The sequence below is a fragment of the Esox lucius genome, chromosome 14 (assembly GCF_011004845.1).
Source record: "Esox lucius isolate fEsoLuc1 chromosome 14, fEsoLuc1.pri, whole genome shotgun sequence".
NCBI lineage: Eukaryota > Metazoa > Chordata > Actinopteri > Esociformes > Esocidae > Esox > Esox lucius.
The window spans coordinates 30,413,311-30,431,016 of record NC_047582.1 but is presented as its reverse complement, the minus strand read 5'-3'; positions in this window follow the sequence as shown (position 1 = coordinate 30,431,016).

The following is a 17,706-nucleotide window of genomic DNA, read 5'->3' as shown; positions in this document are numbered from 1 at the left end:
TCCCCTTTTAATGAACCGTTACCACTTAATCCAAAGCCTCTTCAAGGAGGGTCAAAATCCTAATCTAAATGTTCACTTATCAGATTTTACTGGATTAGTCCAATTCCTCAAAAAGCAGCATAACCAAGGATTTTTGATTTGTCTGTCAGGCACTTGAGTGCTATACTGTAGCTCTTACGTTCTCAACAAAAATCCCCCCTCAATTACTACGACAGCTAATGCTCCCAATATGCCATTATATAAAGCTTTCTGCTTACTCACAATAAGGCGTATTTTGCTATTTCTGGCCATCCATTCTCCATTCAGCACATGTTTTTAAATCCACAGGGAATGATGTACACAGCCTTGAAGGAACATTTTCTGTTTTAGTCTGTCAAGACTAAAAGCCTCAGTACGGTCTGCAGACATCTGGACTGATGAATCACTTTGCAAAACATCACTTCTGGAGGAATATTATTAGAATATGCACTTGAAGTCCTAATGCAATCCTTGTCATTTTATTTTTAGATCACTAATAGATTTTTTATCATTTACATGAGCCTCTTTTTGCTCTCGAATTGCTTATTCTGATTGTACGGTTAAGAAAATATTTAGACAGTTTTTTTTACATACACACACCCGATTGGCTGATAGGATGAGAGTCAGCCTCCTCACCCAGATCAACAGGCGTCGGTATTTTACATCAGCAGCTGTTACAAGTGTTACAGCTTTAAAAAAAACATTGACCACGTAAAAATTTCAACAAATAAAAAAACTAAAGAGAAATAAAACACAAATGACGTCAGAACATTCACTTCTCGGACAACTTATTTTCAGCTCAAGGAAAGACACAGGGCCTTGGCAGCCTGCGGCCTCAGCGCCGCTGTTCGCCCTTTCAACCCCATTAATAATTTAGCTTCAACAGGACCCGTCATAGCATACGTACTAAGTGCAAATCCTGAGGGGAAACAGCCCTGGGCTGAGTACGATTACACCCGCAGTACCGTCAGAGGATGTCCTGGCTTCACTCACAAATCTGGTGCTAATGAGCGTCCTCCTAATGCCGAACGTGGGGCAAAACAAAGAGGTTGCTGGTTGTGAAGTCCGCTCCTCAGCGGCATGGCGTGTGTTGTCACTGTCAAGACGTACAGTCATGGCACATCGTCACATAGCGTTCCCAGAACCGTGACTCAAGCAGAGGGGCCGTAGAGCGACTGGAAGTGAGGTTCAGAAAGCACGGCAGAAGGATCTCACAATGCCTCTTCTGTTACAGACCAAGTGGATACAACAAAAAATGTAAAACATGCGAGCGAAGGCAGGTTCCTGGCAGTGGGGCATCGAAACGGTTTGGCAATCATGTTATTCTTCCTTGTTGGAGTGTTATTTGAACATATTCTCACCGTGTTTGACAAGTGGAAAGATTCCAGGTCTTTTTGGCGTTGAGAGCAAACTTTATTCTACACAGACCGAGAGTGATGGAGGTGCCTAAACCGGGAAGGAGTTGAAGAGAAGGCTCTTGCTGCAAACGCTGTACCAACGTGCCAAGACGACATCATTGCCGGTCAGAGATGAACATTCCAACCGTTGCTGGAAAACACAAGGACATTGCATAAGGCTGACAGTTATCCAGGGTGACACGGTGACAGTGGAATTAGGTTATTTCTGTGACAGAAATGATGTCAGTTGGTTTCCATGTCAACAGAACTTTTTCTTCTTGAGCAAATGGTTCTTATTCAGAAAGCAATTCCAGTTGGCGCTCCTACACTTGTTTTTGATGGGGAGGTTTCTGGGGAAGTAAACTGAGCCGGGGGCTGTTTGGTTGAACAGACGGGTTAGGCAGTTGGACTGGACCGACCACTCAGTGTCATCTGTTTTTGTGAAATCAAGGCCACTTTTTCCCAAAATGACACAGTTTCTACATTATCTAATATTTGAATGAATCACATAGTTAATATTTACTGTTACGTAATGTATCATTGTTGCTTGTATCTCTGTTTCAGTTGACTTTGGAGAGAGTCACATTCTGCTGAAGGTGGATTTTAGTAGTGTTGTGAAGCAACCCAGGCACCAAAGCTGTTTCACATTACCCTGAGCGATTGAAATAAAGTGCGTACAGCTGAAGAGCACATGTTATCCTTGCGCACATTTTGTTGACACCATCCTAGCTATCAGTCATCCCGCAAAAACACAGGCTCTTTTCAGACTAATGTGACAACTCAAACCATAATGTGCCGGCTTGATATGTTCTTATTGTTCTGTCCTTTCCAGACGTTATTGTGTAAGAACAATCAGGTGTCTTATGGCTTGGCCCCGCTCAGCGGTGTGTAAAACGTGTTGATAACACCTATACTTACTTCAAAATCAAAACCTGCCAAGGTTGGTTGACACCCATCGATGTGGTGACAAAATCCCAATCTGTCCGACTGTGCCGACTCTTACGTAAACGGGCGAAGAAATGGCTCTTGGGAAAGACGCCCGGCCAGAGGGTATGCCACTTCCCAATTCCCCTTCCATCACTCAAAGGAGCAAACACCATCTGAAGTCGGTGAATCACAATGTCTTATATAACGTGACCATCTGCCAGACGTAAACTCCTCTGTTCGCCTACTGTACATACAAACAGCTCGCAGTCTACTCCTGTGCTCCTGCATCGGATCCAAACGGACGGACAGACTGGGAAGCCAGGCCCGACGGACGCAGCCTGACTCACGTCTAACTGTACCATAAAAAACAAGGGGCACTTTCCAACACCTGTCCTGCCATGCTTCGCGTCACTACATGGTTTGCGTAATAAGGATGGACACGGTCATGGTTGCCTCGGTGACGGGCAACAGAAAGCTAAACAAACAAATGGACGCATCCAAGGTATTGTGACTTTTCCGTCGGAGATCGAGCGACCCTGACCGGGTGAGCGGTCTTTCAGTTACATCACATTAGTTCCACAATTATGGCATACATTGAGGCTGTCCTAATGTTGACACTGTACTCCTTGTGTGCCAATCTTTTGGTTTGGGGCTTTTCATTATTTTATAACTCTCCATCCAGGTATGCAATAAATGTGATTCATCACCATCTCATTAACAACATTTTAGGTTGGTGTGTGTGTGGAGTGTGTAGTGGGTAGAGTCTAGTGTGTGTGTGCCGTCGTGGCTGAGGTCCGGTGGGGACTCGGTGGTCACCCCTGGGGGATGCCAGGGTTGAGTGTGAGTGTGGCAGATGTGTCATCGTTTCCCCCCACTGGCTGGGGACAGCCCAACAGGAGGTCCAGGATCCAGTGGAAGAGGTGGGCACCCGTTCAGTTGTATGGTGCAATTTAAAAGAAACTTCCCACAAAAAAACCAAACTCCTTGGAGATGATGTTCAGATGCAGGAGTGGAGGCTATGTCTAAGCTTGACAAGTAATGCACCATTTGTATTCCTATCGCTCAGTACTGTCTGGAACTCTGACTACATTGTCGGTTGGAATTTCAACATGTTTAATCTGCTCACAATGTGCCTGGTTTCAACCTATTTTGTAATACCAGGAAGTGTTTAAACTGTGGCAAAGGTAAAACATTATAATAACCTAAAAACTTTACAGTTGTGGTTTACTACAGTATCAAGCAATCTTCTATAGCTAGATAGTTACTTAGCAAAAACTAATGGCAAACAGCAGAACCCTCTGTACAAGTCTGGGCGCACACATGTTGTTCTTTACGATTTCAGATAGTTTGGTGAACGGGCAATACTTTTTATGTGTATTATTTGTATTGTCTTCTCAGCAGTACTGAGTTTCAACCACATTTTTTTGATTGAGTAGCTCCTTAAAATGGATGTACTAACTATAAGTGGCTATGGACGAGTGCGTCTGCGCAATGACTGAACTGTAAACTGTCACTTTCATTACACGTTGGTAACGCGCTTACTCTGACTCATAAAGGAGAAGGTGACTAGCTCCTGACAAAAACACATTTCCTGGAGACTCTGGGCTGAGTTTTCATAATTCCACTGACTGTATGTGGTTTCAGGCACCAAAATTGTGTCCAGTCTCTGGAGAAATCGACACACAAAGCCACCACCTCCTGAAGTGTTCAGCCAGACCTGAACAAAATCAGATCACAGTCAAACTAATTTGCTTCCAGACCTGTGTTTTCAGTGCAGTTTCCATGCTGTTTTAAGTTTGCATGTAAATGGTGAGCATAGAAACTACAGCAGATTTGACAATGGCGACCACTTTAAAGACTTAACAACATACAGAAAACCCATTTAAAGTGTTTCCCCTGAGATATAAACACTGAGATAGAGTTGTTGCACAATAAATCCATTAGGCTGTAAGCGTTATGTATCTCTGATGGTGGTTGATAAAAGGATGAAAGGTACTGGACATAAATCAGCCTGATATTTCTCTGCATACCTGGCTGGAGCGCTTCGACATGCCCATTCATGCCGTTTGGCACACTGAGGTAAAGTAGCACATTTGCACTTTTCTTCTGAAATGAAAATGCTACCGCACCCATCCAGTACATTCCACGACATGCCCTGAAACTTCCTCTCCGTTTATTTCTTAATGCCTCACTCCCCCATGTTTTCATATCTCTCATTGGCACCAGACAGGCAAAGTGATTTGGATGTTTTCAGTTTTGATGAGTAACTCCGCTGCTCTGGTAAATGCAAAGTTATTGCAAAACAAGCCATCAAGTGTGATGTCCGAATATGCCGCCCTGGCATTCAGCTGAGGAATGGATAGAACCGGAAACGTTGTTGCAGAAACAATGGGCTTGACTGGGCATCTTGCCCTGCATTGCTTTAGACATACACCACTGTAAATATTTTAAATGTTTTAACAGTCAGCTCAAATGAGTCCTCTCTAATAGTAATCTCTTATCTTTTTATTTCACATTCATCTCCCAGAGTCTACCATACCACTGCTTATTGGACTTTGAGTGAAAGACATCAATAGGATTTCATAGGCCTCACAATTATATGTTTCTAATCGCCATTCTATTGTTTATGTAACAAGGGGCTTTTTGTTGTTTATGTACAATGGACTAAACAAGGGAATGAACTCCTAAAGAGAGAAGTGTTTGCCACCAGTAAGCAAACATTTGGTCATAACACCATTACGACTGTAAATGTAAAACTGTTAGCTTGGTTTGTTGAAAATACATTTCTTTTGGCCCTTATTGCTTGTTTTGAAATCAAACGGAGGTATTTCATCTGATCCTACAACACTGCTTTCTAGTGCCTTGATATGCAATATTTCATTTTTTTCCATGGCTGTCCATAGGTGGTTTTCAGGGTCCATTATAGCTCCACAACCACTCAGTTCACCTTCCATCATATATCTGTCAACAGGACAGATAATCCATGCTAGCAGGCACCCAGAGGTCTTAGACTGATCCCTATTAGGTTTGTTACTGAGGAAGCTTTGTATTTAGCCACCTCGTTATTCACCTCTCTCAGCTCCAAGAGAAAGATGTATCCCCTCATGGGAACCAACTCCTGCCCCCCCCCCCACCCCCCCACCCCTGTCAATTACTTGTATTAATTAACCAGCTGCTTAGAGACAGAAGCTAAGCATTCAGATTGCTCCTCTCAAGAGTGTGTGTACTGATGAAGGTCAGCTCTTACCTTGTCTGTGTCAATCCCGGCAGATGGACCGGTTAATGAGGAATTTGTGAGTATGGTGTCCATTTCAGGACAGCCTCAGCCACAATGAGTCTTGACAAAGACATTTGGTTCAACCTGAAAATGTTTTCACCGTTTTTAATTAATTCACGTAAGATTTTCTTGTTATCAGACGGGCTAGATGTCCATTGTAAAGCTTCATTGCGTCCTCCTGCAATTTAAAAAAATTTGACATTTTTATGAATCACTTTTCAATCAATCAATCAATCAATCAAATGTATTTATAAAGCCCATTTTACAACAGCAACAGCAGTTGTCACAAAGTGCTTTTACAGAGACACCCGGCCTTAAACCCCAAGGAGCAAACAACAGTAGTGTTGAATTTCAGGGGCTAGGAAAAACTCCCTAAGAAGGCCGAATTTTAGGAAGAAACCTAGAGAGGACCCAGGCTCACTTTTATAGGTGCCCAGTGTAATATCTGGTGAAAATGTTATGTGAAACAGTCATTACAATATTACAGTGAAGAACAATTTACATGCAGATACTTTAAGTGAGTAATTGAGGCTCTGAATCAGCATCAAACAAGCTTATTCACATGTTCACATTCATCCACCTCACCCACAACAGTCCACACTGTCGTGAGAATGAAACGTGGTGTATGTATCCCAGAAGCCCCACTGCCCCATGGCACCGCCCACGTTGAACTTGTGACAATGGGTGCCAGGTGTAATGTTTAGACAAGGATCGGCAGCGCTTCCTCTCAACGCCATTAGTCATGTTGTGGGATGGCAGAACTTGCTCCAAAGAGTGAATGGTGAACAAGGCTGGGCCATACGGTGTGAATGCATAGAAACACAAGGACATTCTGCATTTCAGGGTGCGTTTTTGAATACCCCCAGGTCCCCCCAGGTGAGTGAATGTTGTTACTACACACATATTATGGACCTATTTATGATATTTCAATGAAAACGTTCTACGTGTAGCCCCTTTAAGCTTCACTGTTACCAAGGAGGGCCGCATTGTTCACTACATTAAACATGCACGTGACAAACCCAACTGCTTAGCTGTTTCAACGTTCTGTTTCGTTGTGAAGCACTATGTCTTTTTAAAGGCCATTGGGGAGCTAAGACCTCGGTCAGAAAACAAGTCTTAACCTAACCCATCAATATATCACAGTATACAGAGTCGATAGTTATTCGCTGAACATACAACATCAACTTATCATGCTGTTACTGTAATTTAACCTCCCCAGATGAAAAGCTCTGTAGCCCTCCCACGTTAAACAATCATACGTAGTTCGCTAAACCACACAACCCTAAAGAGTTGTTAACAGAATGAGTCTGTTGACACTCTGTCTAAGGATCCCCACTGAGAGGGAATGACAGTGACTGGACAGTTAGACCGCAGCTGACTAACCAAAGCTGACAGGTTAGATTTGTGTGCCCCCCCCCCCCCCCCCCCCCCCCCCCCCCCCCCCCCCCCCCCCCCCTCGTCTCACAGAGGCTGTTTATGCCTGCCTCCAACGTGCGTCCTTCGTGCTGATCTTGTTCTGATTTTGACCCGATCATCTTTGTCATCCGAATCAGAACACGATTTCCGATTTTAATTGTCTGCACCTGTCTAGAAATGTGGGCAAGATCAGGATGTGGACAGATTCTGGACAAACAACACAAAAACAGGGCTGGAACCGAGAGGCTGCTGGTGGGTGGATGACAGTTTAATTTGGGGTTTCTGTCTGGTGTGTAAAACCTGTCTGTATTACAGTGGAGCTACAACACAGTCAGAGAAGGCATCCCTGTGAGCAAACTGGTTAAAAATGTCAAGTTGCAATGACAACAACCACATGATAATGCTCACAATGTGTTTATCTTCAGAGAACTGTGCTTCTTGGAAACAACCGATTTAGCATAGCGAATCCATATAGGTTCATAACAGGTCGTGTTTGTTTAGAGGGTAGAATTCTACAGCTGTGTCATCTAGTTTACCTTGAGGTCAAAGGCCAGTGGGGGGACAGCAAGTGACTCATTAAAATAAGCAGGATAAACATAACCAACAATGTACCCCTTCAAAGTAAACTTGTAATCAGGAAAAGTTAAAAATAAGCAAGACCAGTGAAAACCTCATCAACTACACAAGAACGCAGCCATGGCCTCTGTGCGCCCAAGCCTTTAATACTTGTGTGCACAGTGCATATTGATCGCCAGAGCTTTTTGAACTGTGCGTTCAGTCATTCATTGATCGGATCAATAATCACTGACATGCTTCTGATGAAAGCTGTAGACCTGGTGTCCACAATGGCACCCGGTTTCCTATCGCAGCTAGGGGCTGTGGTTAAATAGTAGTGCACATAAAAAGCAATAGGCTGCCATTTGGGATGTACACCGATGCCTTAGAAACAGAGCTAATGTGTTAAGTAAATAGAATAGAAGCAAGCTAGCATTTGAATGAGGCTATTCATGTATCCAAGGTGGTACTCATGTTTCAAAATGAGTCCTGTTTCAATATAATTTGTGGTCAAACAAAGCCCTACTGCAAAACCTGTGGTAGGAAATGGATTGGCCAAGTGAACTCGGAGAGGAAGCAGAGAGAGAGAGAGAGAGAGAGAATAATGGAAATTAGATATGCTAAATAACTTGGGCATATCTTCATTACTGGACTAAAATGTAGATTAGGAGTCTTTCTGAAATGTCTTGACACTGCCTTTAAACCTTTTCACAATAACAAAGCAGACGATTCTGAAGTGACATGACAATGCGTTTCAAATCAGTCTTAGCTTGTGAGAAAACCCAGCAACAACACTGTACAACAACAACATAAACAATTTTATATCCAAACATTGCATGCACAAACATCAAATAGATTTGTTTCATTTCACCTCTTAAGGGAGGATATGTCATTCAGAGGGTTACTGAAATAGAAACTGCCTCACCAGCAGTAGATAAGGCTCGTTGATAAGCCACAGACCTCTTATAGCTGAACGTACTGTAAACCCGCCTAGCATAGAGGCTTGTGAAAATGCAAACATTCATGCAAAGGAGGAAGAGCACTTTCAAATGAATGTTTGCCAAGGACATCCTCAAAAACTGGAGGATGAAAGAAAGAGGGAGACAATGCAATCTTCTCTCCCTTCTTTCCTAGTACACCAAAAGATCCATTATCAAGCTGCGAAGATGACGCAAGCCACTGCAGGCAAGTGTTCCTTGCCTTTCATTCAATATCACTCCGCCCGTCTTTCCATCTTTCAATCAATCAGCGCTTGTGTATCCTTGCGAAAGGACACAATTACTGTGGTTGTGACGCCACTGGTTCCTTCTTAATAAGTGAAGGGACATTCAGTGCTGCCATTCTGTTGGTTTCAGTTTGGTCTGGCTGTTAACCAACTGTTTTTTTGATACCGTAAAACACCTCCCTGACCAAGGCCCTTCAGTTTGGCCAGACGAGTATAAAACAAGAGGAGAACTAGGTGGCTATCTGAATAAGTTTGGCCAGACGGGCCCAGAGTATAAAACAAGAGGAGAACTAGGTGGCTATCTGAATGTGTGTTCCACTCCAGACAACATGGGCAGGGCACTTGATGTTAAGTAAGCCAATGTTTAATTGGTAGCATGTGGGTGTGTATATATATATATAAATACATGTATGTATATGTACATTTTGTGAGACAGTTGTTTGTTTCCCAGCTTTGTCAGTCGAAGGTGTGGTTGGCTGAGGCCATTCTTGGGAGCTGGGAATGTGTAAATCCTGCTTTTTATTAATATTTGTACGGTTGTTTTAACAATGATTATTTGTATTAATTAAGTTGAGGTTTTAAAATAAGTTATGTTTAAAATGCATGTTTTGTGTTTTTCAGTGAGTGGAGGAACCATCGCTGCTCTCACTGTGTGTTTGTTTTCCCTCACAGAAGTTTAGTTTGGTTTCATTTATTTTGTCTCGTCCATCCGGGCAATTGCGTGGTACATTCAGGCAAAATATTTTGGGTTGCCTTGGCGGGTGGACTAGTTTATTTTCTTTTATGTTAAATGTTGGTTAGTCCTGTTCATTTTTTCTTTCTTCCCCTAATATTCTCCCTGGTTTGCTGCTCCTCTGGGAGACTGGTGAAGGTAGAGAACAGAGGTGAGCCATGGATATTCGTTAGTGTGTTCTCACCTGTGTGCTTCTAACTTCTAATTACCGTTTCATCACGTAATATTTTGCGAGTGTCCTCACCACTTTGTCCAATAGAATATCCTAGGTATATCTCGCTCTGTTGACACTCTCGCCTGGTTCCCATTGGTGCCGTCAGGTCAACGTTCATTTTGGTGATTTTTATTAGCACTTGTGAAACTTTGCTTGATGTCATTTGTTTGACAGACCTGTGTTTTCCTTGTCCCAAAGACCAACCCTTGAGTATGAAAAAGGTGGCGTTGGACAGTTTACACATTTTTAATCAATTATAAATGAATTCTAAAACACAAACAAACATGGCATCTTTGGAGCATGTTCTTAACTCCGTTACACTCACCCCTTCTGAACTCACTACCCAGCGAGCTTACCGTGACCATAAAGCAGAGCTCAATTTACAATCCAGTTCATGGCAACGCTGTAACAGAAGTTGATGAACTTGCAGCATGCAAATATCTAGAAAATAACAACCAATCAAAATGCTTACACATTTCCTGAGAAAACCTTGCAATATTACAATAGACTCCTTGCCAGACCAATGAGTCACAGCTCTCCCTGTGCTGTGAGTGACGTGGGTCATGGCTGCCGGCTAATGTGAGACTGGATTATTTGCCTAAACTCAGCCAATCACAGTCCTAAAGCTAACCACATTTATTTCTGGTTCTGAGGCCATGATGCACTCAGAACAGGACTGAACTAATTCCATAGGTTTTCCTTGGACTTCTCCACCCTAGTCATCACACGCAACCTCAGAGATTGTTCCGGCTCTGTCATCATCCATTGTTGACTTCTCAAACTTTCTGGAGTCTGAGTCTCTTTCCTTATCTTACTATTTCCTTTGCTTGTGTATAAAAACATTTACGTCTCACGACTCCTGTCACAGTCACTCAGCACATTAATTATGTCATATTGATTGGTTTCTAAATGTTGCACGGCAGGGCTTTTAGACAGGCACCTCTTTCAGGCATAGGTTATCACCATAATAAGCAAACCTCTACAATATACAGTATTATCTTTAATATTGTCTGGGCATACATGAGTTATAGATTTTAATATTATGCATGAAAAATTATAATAATGGTTTGATGAAATCTTTTGGAAACAGTCATCCACTGCCAGGGAATCTAAGTCAAATCATTGGTTTATTACTGTTTAAGTGAGCCATTGTGTAATTGTGAAGCTCCACCCTTTTGCAAGTTATTGTACAGGCCTGGAGTTAATGGCCACCACACAATATCATAATAGTCTTTGACTGTCAAAATGAGCTTTTATCAAAAATAGTAAAAGAATTTGATGAACGTAGGTTACCCTATTTATATAGGCATGCTGAGATCACATAGTATTGGACTAAAGAATCATCTGGAGATCATACACTGTTTACCGGGGGCCGAGCCACCGACGTCGCTGCAAATCTGGGGTTGGTGCTAGGAAAGTCTAAAACTGGCAATGATAGTGAGTGCAGAGATTATTTTTATTCACGTTGGCACCAACGACTTTGGATGAAACAGTCAGAGGTTACGAAGCAGAACATAGCATCAACACTGCGAAATACTTTAGATACGGTTGCACCACTAAAAACTAAATAAATACGCAACAAGAAACTTGCTCCCTGGTACACAGACAATACCAGAGCACTCAAGCAAGCCTCCAGAAAATTGGAGCGAAAAAGAGGCGCTCCACAAAGTTGGAAGTATTCAGACTAGCCTGGATAGACAGTACACTACAATACCGAAAAGCAATCACATCTGCTCGATCAGCTTATTTCTCCAACCTGATTGAGATGAACAAAAACAATCAAAAATGTATCTTCGATACAGTTGCAAAGTTAACAAAAATGCAACGCTCAACAAGTGAAGTGGGTCTTCACTTTAGCTGTAATGAATACATGAACTTCTTTGATGAAAAGATCATCACCATTAGAAAACAAATAACTGACTCCTCCTTAAATAGTTATAGTCCCCAAAATCTCATTTGTCCTGAGAATGTCCTGAACCTCCCTGACCAGGTGTCAATGGGGACACTTAAATTTTTTGACCGTCACATTCACTAAATTTGTAATGAGTTCTAAACCCACAAATTGTCAGCTAGGACCTATTTCCTGTGCTAGGTCAGCCAATGTTGAATATAATAAATTGCTCCCTTTCCTCCGGATGCATACCAAACTCACTAAAAATGAATGCCTTCCTGAAGACAAATAACATTTATGGAATGCTCCAGTCCAGTTTCAGACCCCATCATAGTACTGAGACTGCACTCATGAAGGTAACAAATGACTTTCTAATGTCCTCAGATGGGCTCTCATCGCCACTGGGATGCCCTCCCTCCAATGCCTTTCGGGGGCAGAGTCACTGGCTTGTTGTTGTCTCTCTGTTGCGCACTTGTGCAATTGGGGTCTGGTTGCAATACTCTACCCTCTTTCAGGGTGGTTGTGGTTGGTGAGGGTCCCTTTGGTTGATGCTTGGCAATGTGGGTGGATTGATTTCCTGCCTGATGGGCCCTGTCCGGGGCCTCCCCCGGATAGGGCCACAGTGTCGCTGGACCCCCCCGTCTCACCCCCTAGGTCTTACGCTGCTATATTATTGTGCTGGGGGAGTAGGGTCAGTTCTTGTTTTCCACTATAAATCCCTGTAGAAAAACGAATGCATTTTCAAAATGTTCCCTGTCTCCTGCCCTTTTAACCTAAGAGGACATGAGGTCTTGGCCAACACCTGAGGTGTACCAGACTTGAAAGACCTGTTGCTGTCCCTGTCCAGAGTCCTCCTGGTTGTGTTGCAGATCAAGACGATACCGGATGGTTTCAGCTACCATTGTGCTGACACCTCCCCCCTCCCCCGTGTTGTCCCTGTCCCTGTCAATCTGTTCATGCTCCCAACCTGGACTAATTTTAAATAGACTCTGGAAAACTCAGCCCACATGCATTTATTAATTATTACAATTTGTACTCTTAATATGTTCAACCGACACAACCAGAAGAGGACTGGTCACCCCTCTGAGCCTGGGTCCTCTCTAGGCATCTTCCTAAATTGCAGCCTTCTTAGGGAGTTTTTCCTAGCCACTGAAATTCAACACTACTGTTGTTTGCTCCGGTTTAAGGCCGGGTGTTTTGTAAAAGCACTTTGTGACAACTGCTGATGTAAAAAGGGCTTTATAAATACATTTGAGTGATTCATTTGAATGATATATTTATTTTAAATCTGAATGTTTTCAAGTGACTTGACGGTATATTATTTGGCCTGGTATGTGGTCTTTTCTTGGGTTTTGCCCCTGTCCTGGTGGAGCCAAATGTCTCAAACAATATTTGAATGTGCCGTTGCCTACCTTTTGACTAAGCCAAACTGCTTCTCATGCCTGTCATCAGCGGTGCCTTATGGTGAGCTGATGTTTTCTGATCCCATCAATCTTTGTCGGTGTTGTGCTTACAGTATTCTATTTTTGTGGACAACATATTTTCCGTGGTGTTGATCCTTGTTGATTTCACGAGTTAGGAACCAGGTGTGCCAGCTGTGTTCCATGGTGCTGATCTAATCAATTACCTGGTCCTCTCTGGTCACAACAAAACACATTTTTGTTGATTGTTGCCCAAAGTTTATTTTTGGACCCCACTACTAAGTAGCCATGGAGAGAATATGTAGTGTGTAATGAGGTACATTATCATGGGCTAGTCATGACTCTCACCAGTTATGGATGGGCTCGGGAGAGTCAAAGATCGGTTCAACCTCCTGAACATATCCACTAATTCATCCTGCCTCTGGTCATAGCAACTCACTCAAAGGACACCACATTTCTGAGCCAACAACAACAAATAGCTTGCAGGCACCTGACCCATCAGACAGACTCACTAGAGTGCCTTAGGCTGCTGTGCCACATTGTAGCATTTGTATCACGTAGTTGCCCACAATAAGAGTTCTAGATCATTAAACTCACTGGCCTTCTTGTCCAAAAACCTGCTGGCTTGTAACCCAACTGCAGCTAGATAAATGTTGCCTTTTTTCATAAAAGTCACCCGGGGCTTATGAGCAAACCGTGAAAATTTATAATAAACATTCCTAAATTCTGGAGCTGAATGGAGCGAAACCAGATTAATTTGGAATGGAAAGGTATGACAGAGGATTCTTCTGGGGTCACAAGCCACAAGGTAATATTCTACTTCCTAATCAGAAGGAATGTTAGCAATGAGTTGGAATGTCTACAATGCATTCCAATTGATTCAGTTCTTAGTAACAACCTAGGATACCATTCTTGGATGCATCCTGGGTAAATTATTGAACAGTGGCACAGCTCTATAATGGATCCATTAGAGAATAAGAGGGACAAAGCATATACAGTAAATGCACCTTGTCGTTATACTGGGTCATGGCATATAGCTAGTCAGTCTGTCTGGTCTGTCAATTAATTTACACTGATTTGATTAGAGCCATCCACTGGAACGCTTTTGTCTATTGTCTTTACAAAATTGTCTAAGAAATATTACATTAACTTTATTGACTGTGCACTCCCTGCCACCATTCTTTCTCTCTCTGTATAGCGTCCTGTTGTGTTGATAACATCATCGACATGCATATATATATGGAGTAAGACAAGTTTATGTCATCAAGAAAGCTATTGTCAGAAACGGAGGGTTGACATTTTTTAAGTTGTCTGCCTACATACATTGAAATGTTTTTGTTTACTGGTAAAAGTTCTGATTCTTTGAATTACTAAGAGATTGTGTACAGTACACAGCATTTACGTATCTTGTTAACATACTTGTTGCTTTCCATGGTGCTCAGAAGGTTGAAATTGAAAACTGCATTGATCCTGAGTGAGGCTCACAAAAGGTATCCACCATCTTCGAACTCAAGAAAGTGTGGAGAAAGTCCCGTCAATAGGATTTCTTCCCTCTTTTCCCTCACATTGGATGTTCCATCTTTTCATAACAGCTTTAGAAGGCTATGGGAAACACTGTACCAACATTATCTAGTGTGAATCAGGATTGTTTCAATGCAATGTGGTCACCTTTGTAAGTAAACAAATTCCTGGCAGCCTGTGGTTAGCCCATATACATTTTACTGGTGCCACCAGTAAACCTGGTCAACTAACATTGGTAAACTAAACCGTGATTAGCATTTATCACAGCTTTTCTATGCAAGATTACAGTTTCGGCTCGAACCACCATATTAAAGCCTTAGTTTTTTTTACCGCAGGTCATTTGGTCTCCGTCAACACAGTCACACACACCACAGTCACACACACACACCTGCCACGTGCCGTTCATCCACTTACAGTCAGACAGAGCAGGTTTGCAGACGAGCGTGTGATACCAGACCAACAGGTTCAGAGACAGCTTCTATTTACAAAGCCATTAAAAACGTCTCAACACTTAAACTGGATTGACTGACAGGAAACACATTCACCCACCCCCATTCACACACACACAAACACACACATTCCTGGCACAAGCATACTTCATGGGTGCCACTACCAGAATCGCTTTCATTACTCAGTATTGCTGAACAAAGATATACAACTTCCCCACCTGATACATGTATAGATATAATACCCACCACTTTATGTCTGCAACACTTATCTTTATTCACACTACTATCGTGATCATTATTGTATCCTTATAACATATAATATGGACACAATCGAACACACCACTGTATTTGTCCTCTTGCTCAGTTGTGCATCGGGGCCTCCCACTCCTCTTTCTACAGAATTCTGGTTAGAGCCAGTTTTCGCTGTTATGTAAAGAGAGTCGTTTCTTGGCAATTTCTCACACAGAATAGCCTTCATTTCTCAGAACAAGGATAGACTGACGAGTTTCAGAAGAGAGTTATTTGTTTCTGGTCATTTTGAGCCTGTAATCGAACCCACAGTTGCTGATGCCGCAGATACTCAACTAGTCAAAAGAAGGCCAGTTTTTTGTTGATCTTTAATCAGCACAGTTAGCACATTTGCCAAAGGGTTTTCTATTGATCACTTAGCCTTTTAAAATGATAAACTTTAATAAACACAACGTGCCACAGGAACACAGGACTGATGGTTGCTGATAATGGGCCTCTGTATGCATATGTAGATATTCCATAAATGATCTGCTATTTCCAGCTACAATAGTCGTTTACAACAATGACGAAGTCTCCACTGTATTTCTGGTCAATTTGATGTTATTTTGAAAACAAGGGAAACAAATTGCTTTCAAACAAGTTGTTAAGTTTCCAGTCTTCAAGACCAACAATATTAAGCACAGATCAAGTATTTTAAAATATTCAGTGGCTATGAGTCAGTCTTTCCCGGCTCTTTCATTTCCCTACAGATTTGTAGCAGCTCCTGTCACTAAGGATATTTCCTCCTTAGTTCCAGGACTCTATGGCCAGGCTTGGACGACATGTTGTGTAACACACATGTCCTTTTTACCTTGTCACAGTAGCACAGGCTATTAAAAACACTATCACAATACAACCAGGCAATTTACACAAAGTCTACCTGGCAATTTTCTTCCACGGTCATTGCAAACATTGGCTAAGGAGGCAGATAGACCAGACAATGGAAGACAAACTCGCCTGCTGTCAGATTCTGGTTACCGGAGTGCATCGAGCTGGAACTTCAGTGAATTTCAATCATGTGCTTTGTAGCAAATTGTGTGGTAGCTCGCTTGCTTGTTTGATAACTGGCAGACAAGCAGTCAAATGTGTGTTATTTTTCAGCAACTCAGGGTACCAAAGAGCTGAACAAATATAAAAATGACATAATAAATTAGCTTCATGTCTGGTTAATCACAACTTATTTGGGCCAGATGCCATTTACGTGTTTGAATCAAAACGACTGCAGGCAGTTCCTGCCTGACAATTCTCACATTCCAACATAAATTTATTACTGATTATAATTTGGAGATCTGTAACAATCTACCCATGATACATTGCGGCCATGGTGTTTATAAAATGCTGTTTCCACAATACAGCAAATAGAGATCAAAATGAGACAATACATACACCACACTGAAATATTTGACCTAGAGTTGGTGGCCTCAGGATGGGAACAATTCCAGGCATGGCGTGGCAAGCACACACACACACACAAAGACCCACAGAACACATACACACAAAGACACACAGAACACACACAAAGACAGACAGAACACACACACACAAAGACACACAGAACACACACACAAAAAACAAAGACACACAGAATATACACACACACAAACATTCAGTGGCAGCTTTGAGCTCGTGTCCATGAAGCCAAGTCGATTCAGGAAAATACAGAGAATGGAAAGCAATAGACGGCACTCTTATCAAAACTCATGAAAGCTTTGGGAAACCTGAGAGGCCTGTGTTGTGTGCCAGTCTCTGTCTGTCTATGTGTGGGTTTGTGTGTGTGTGTGTGTGTGTGTTTGTGTGTGTGTGTGTTTGTGTTTGTGACTGCATGCACACTTGTGGGCATGTACATTTTTGTGTCTGTGTGTCTTAGAGATAGGCACCTCTCCTCCAGGATGTCCAAGCATAATCCTCCTATTACAAGCAAAAATTACTAACACATATGCACTTAATGCTTTACAGTCGCGTTTCCAGAAAAGTGTAAAATGTAACCTTGCTGGCATCAAATTAAAAACAACAATAACATTTCTCAGTTTCAACATTTGATATGTTGTCTTTGTACCATTTTCAATTAAGTACAGTGATAAATGATTTGATTGCATTTCACGCGTCCCAACTCTTTTGGAAACGTGGCTGTATACTTGTCCAACTGTATTTGTTTAGTGTTTTTTCCACTCTGACATTATTCCTTATTTCATCTCATAATCACGCAATTGTTAACATTTATTGTTTGCAGTGTATGCCATCCTCTGCCCATTCAAATGGTCATCCACCGTGGGGTCCTTCTCTACCATGGCGTAACTATCGGGGGCACAGGAGGCGCGGCTCCCCCCAGGTCCGCGGTGGTGGTGGGGGGTTGAGGGGCGTGCCGGATTTCACG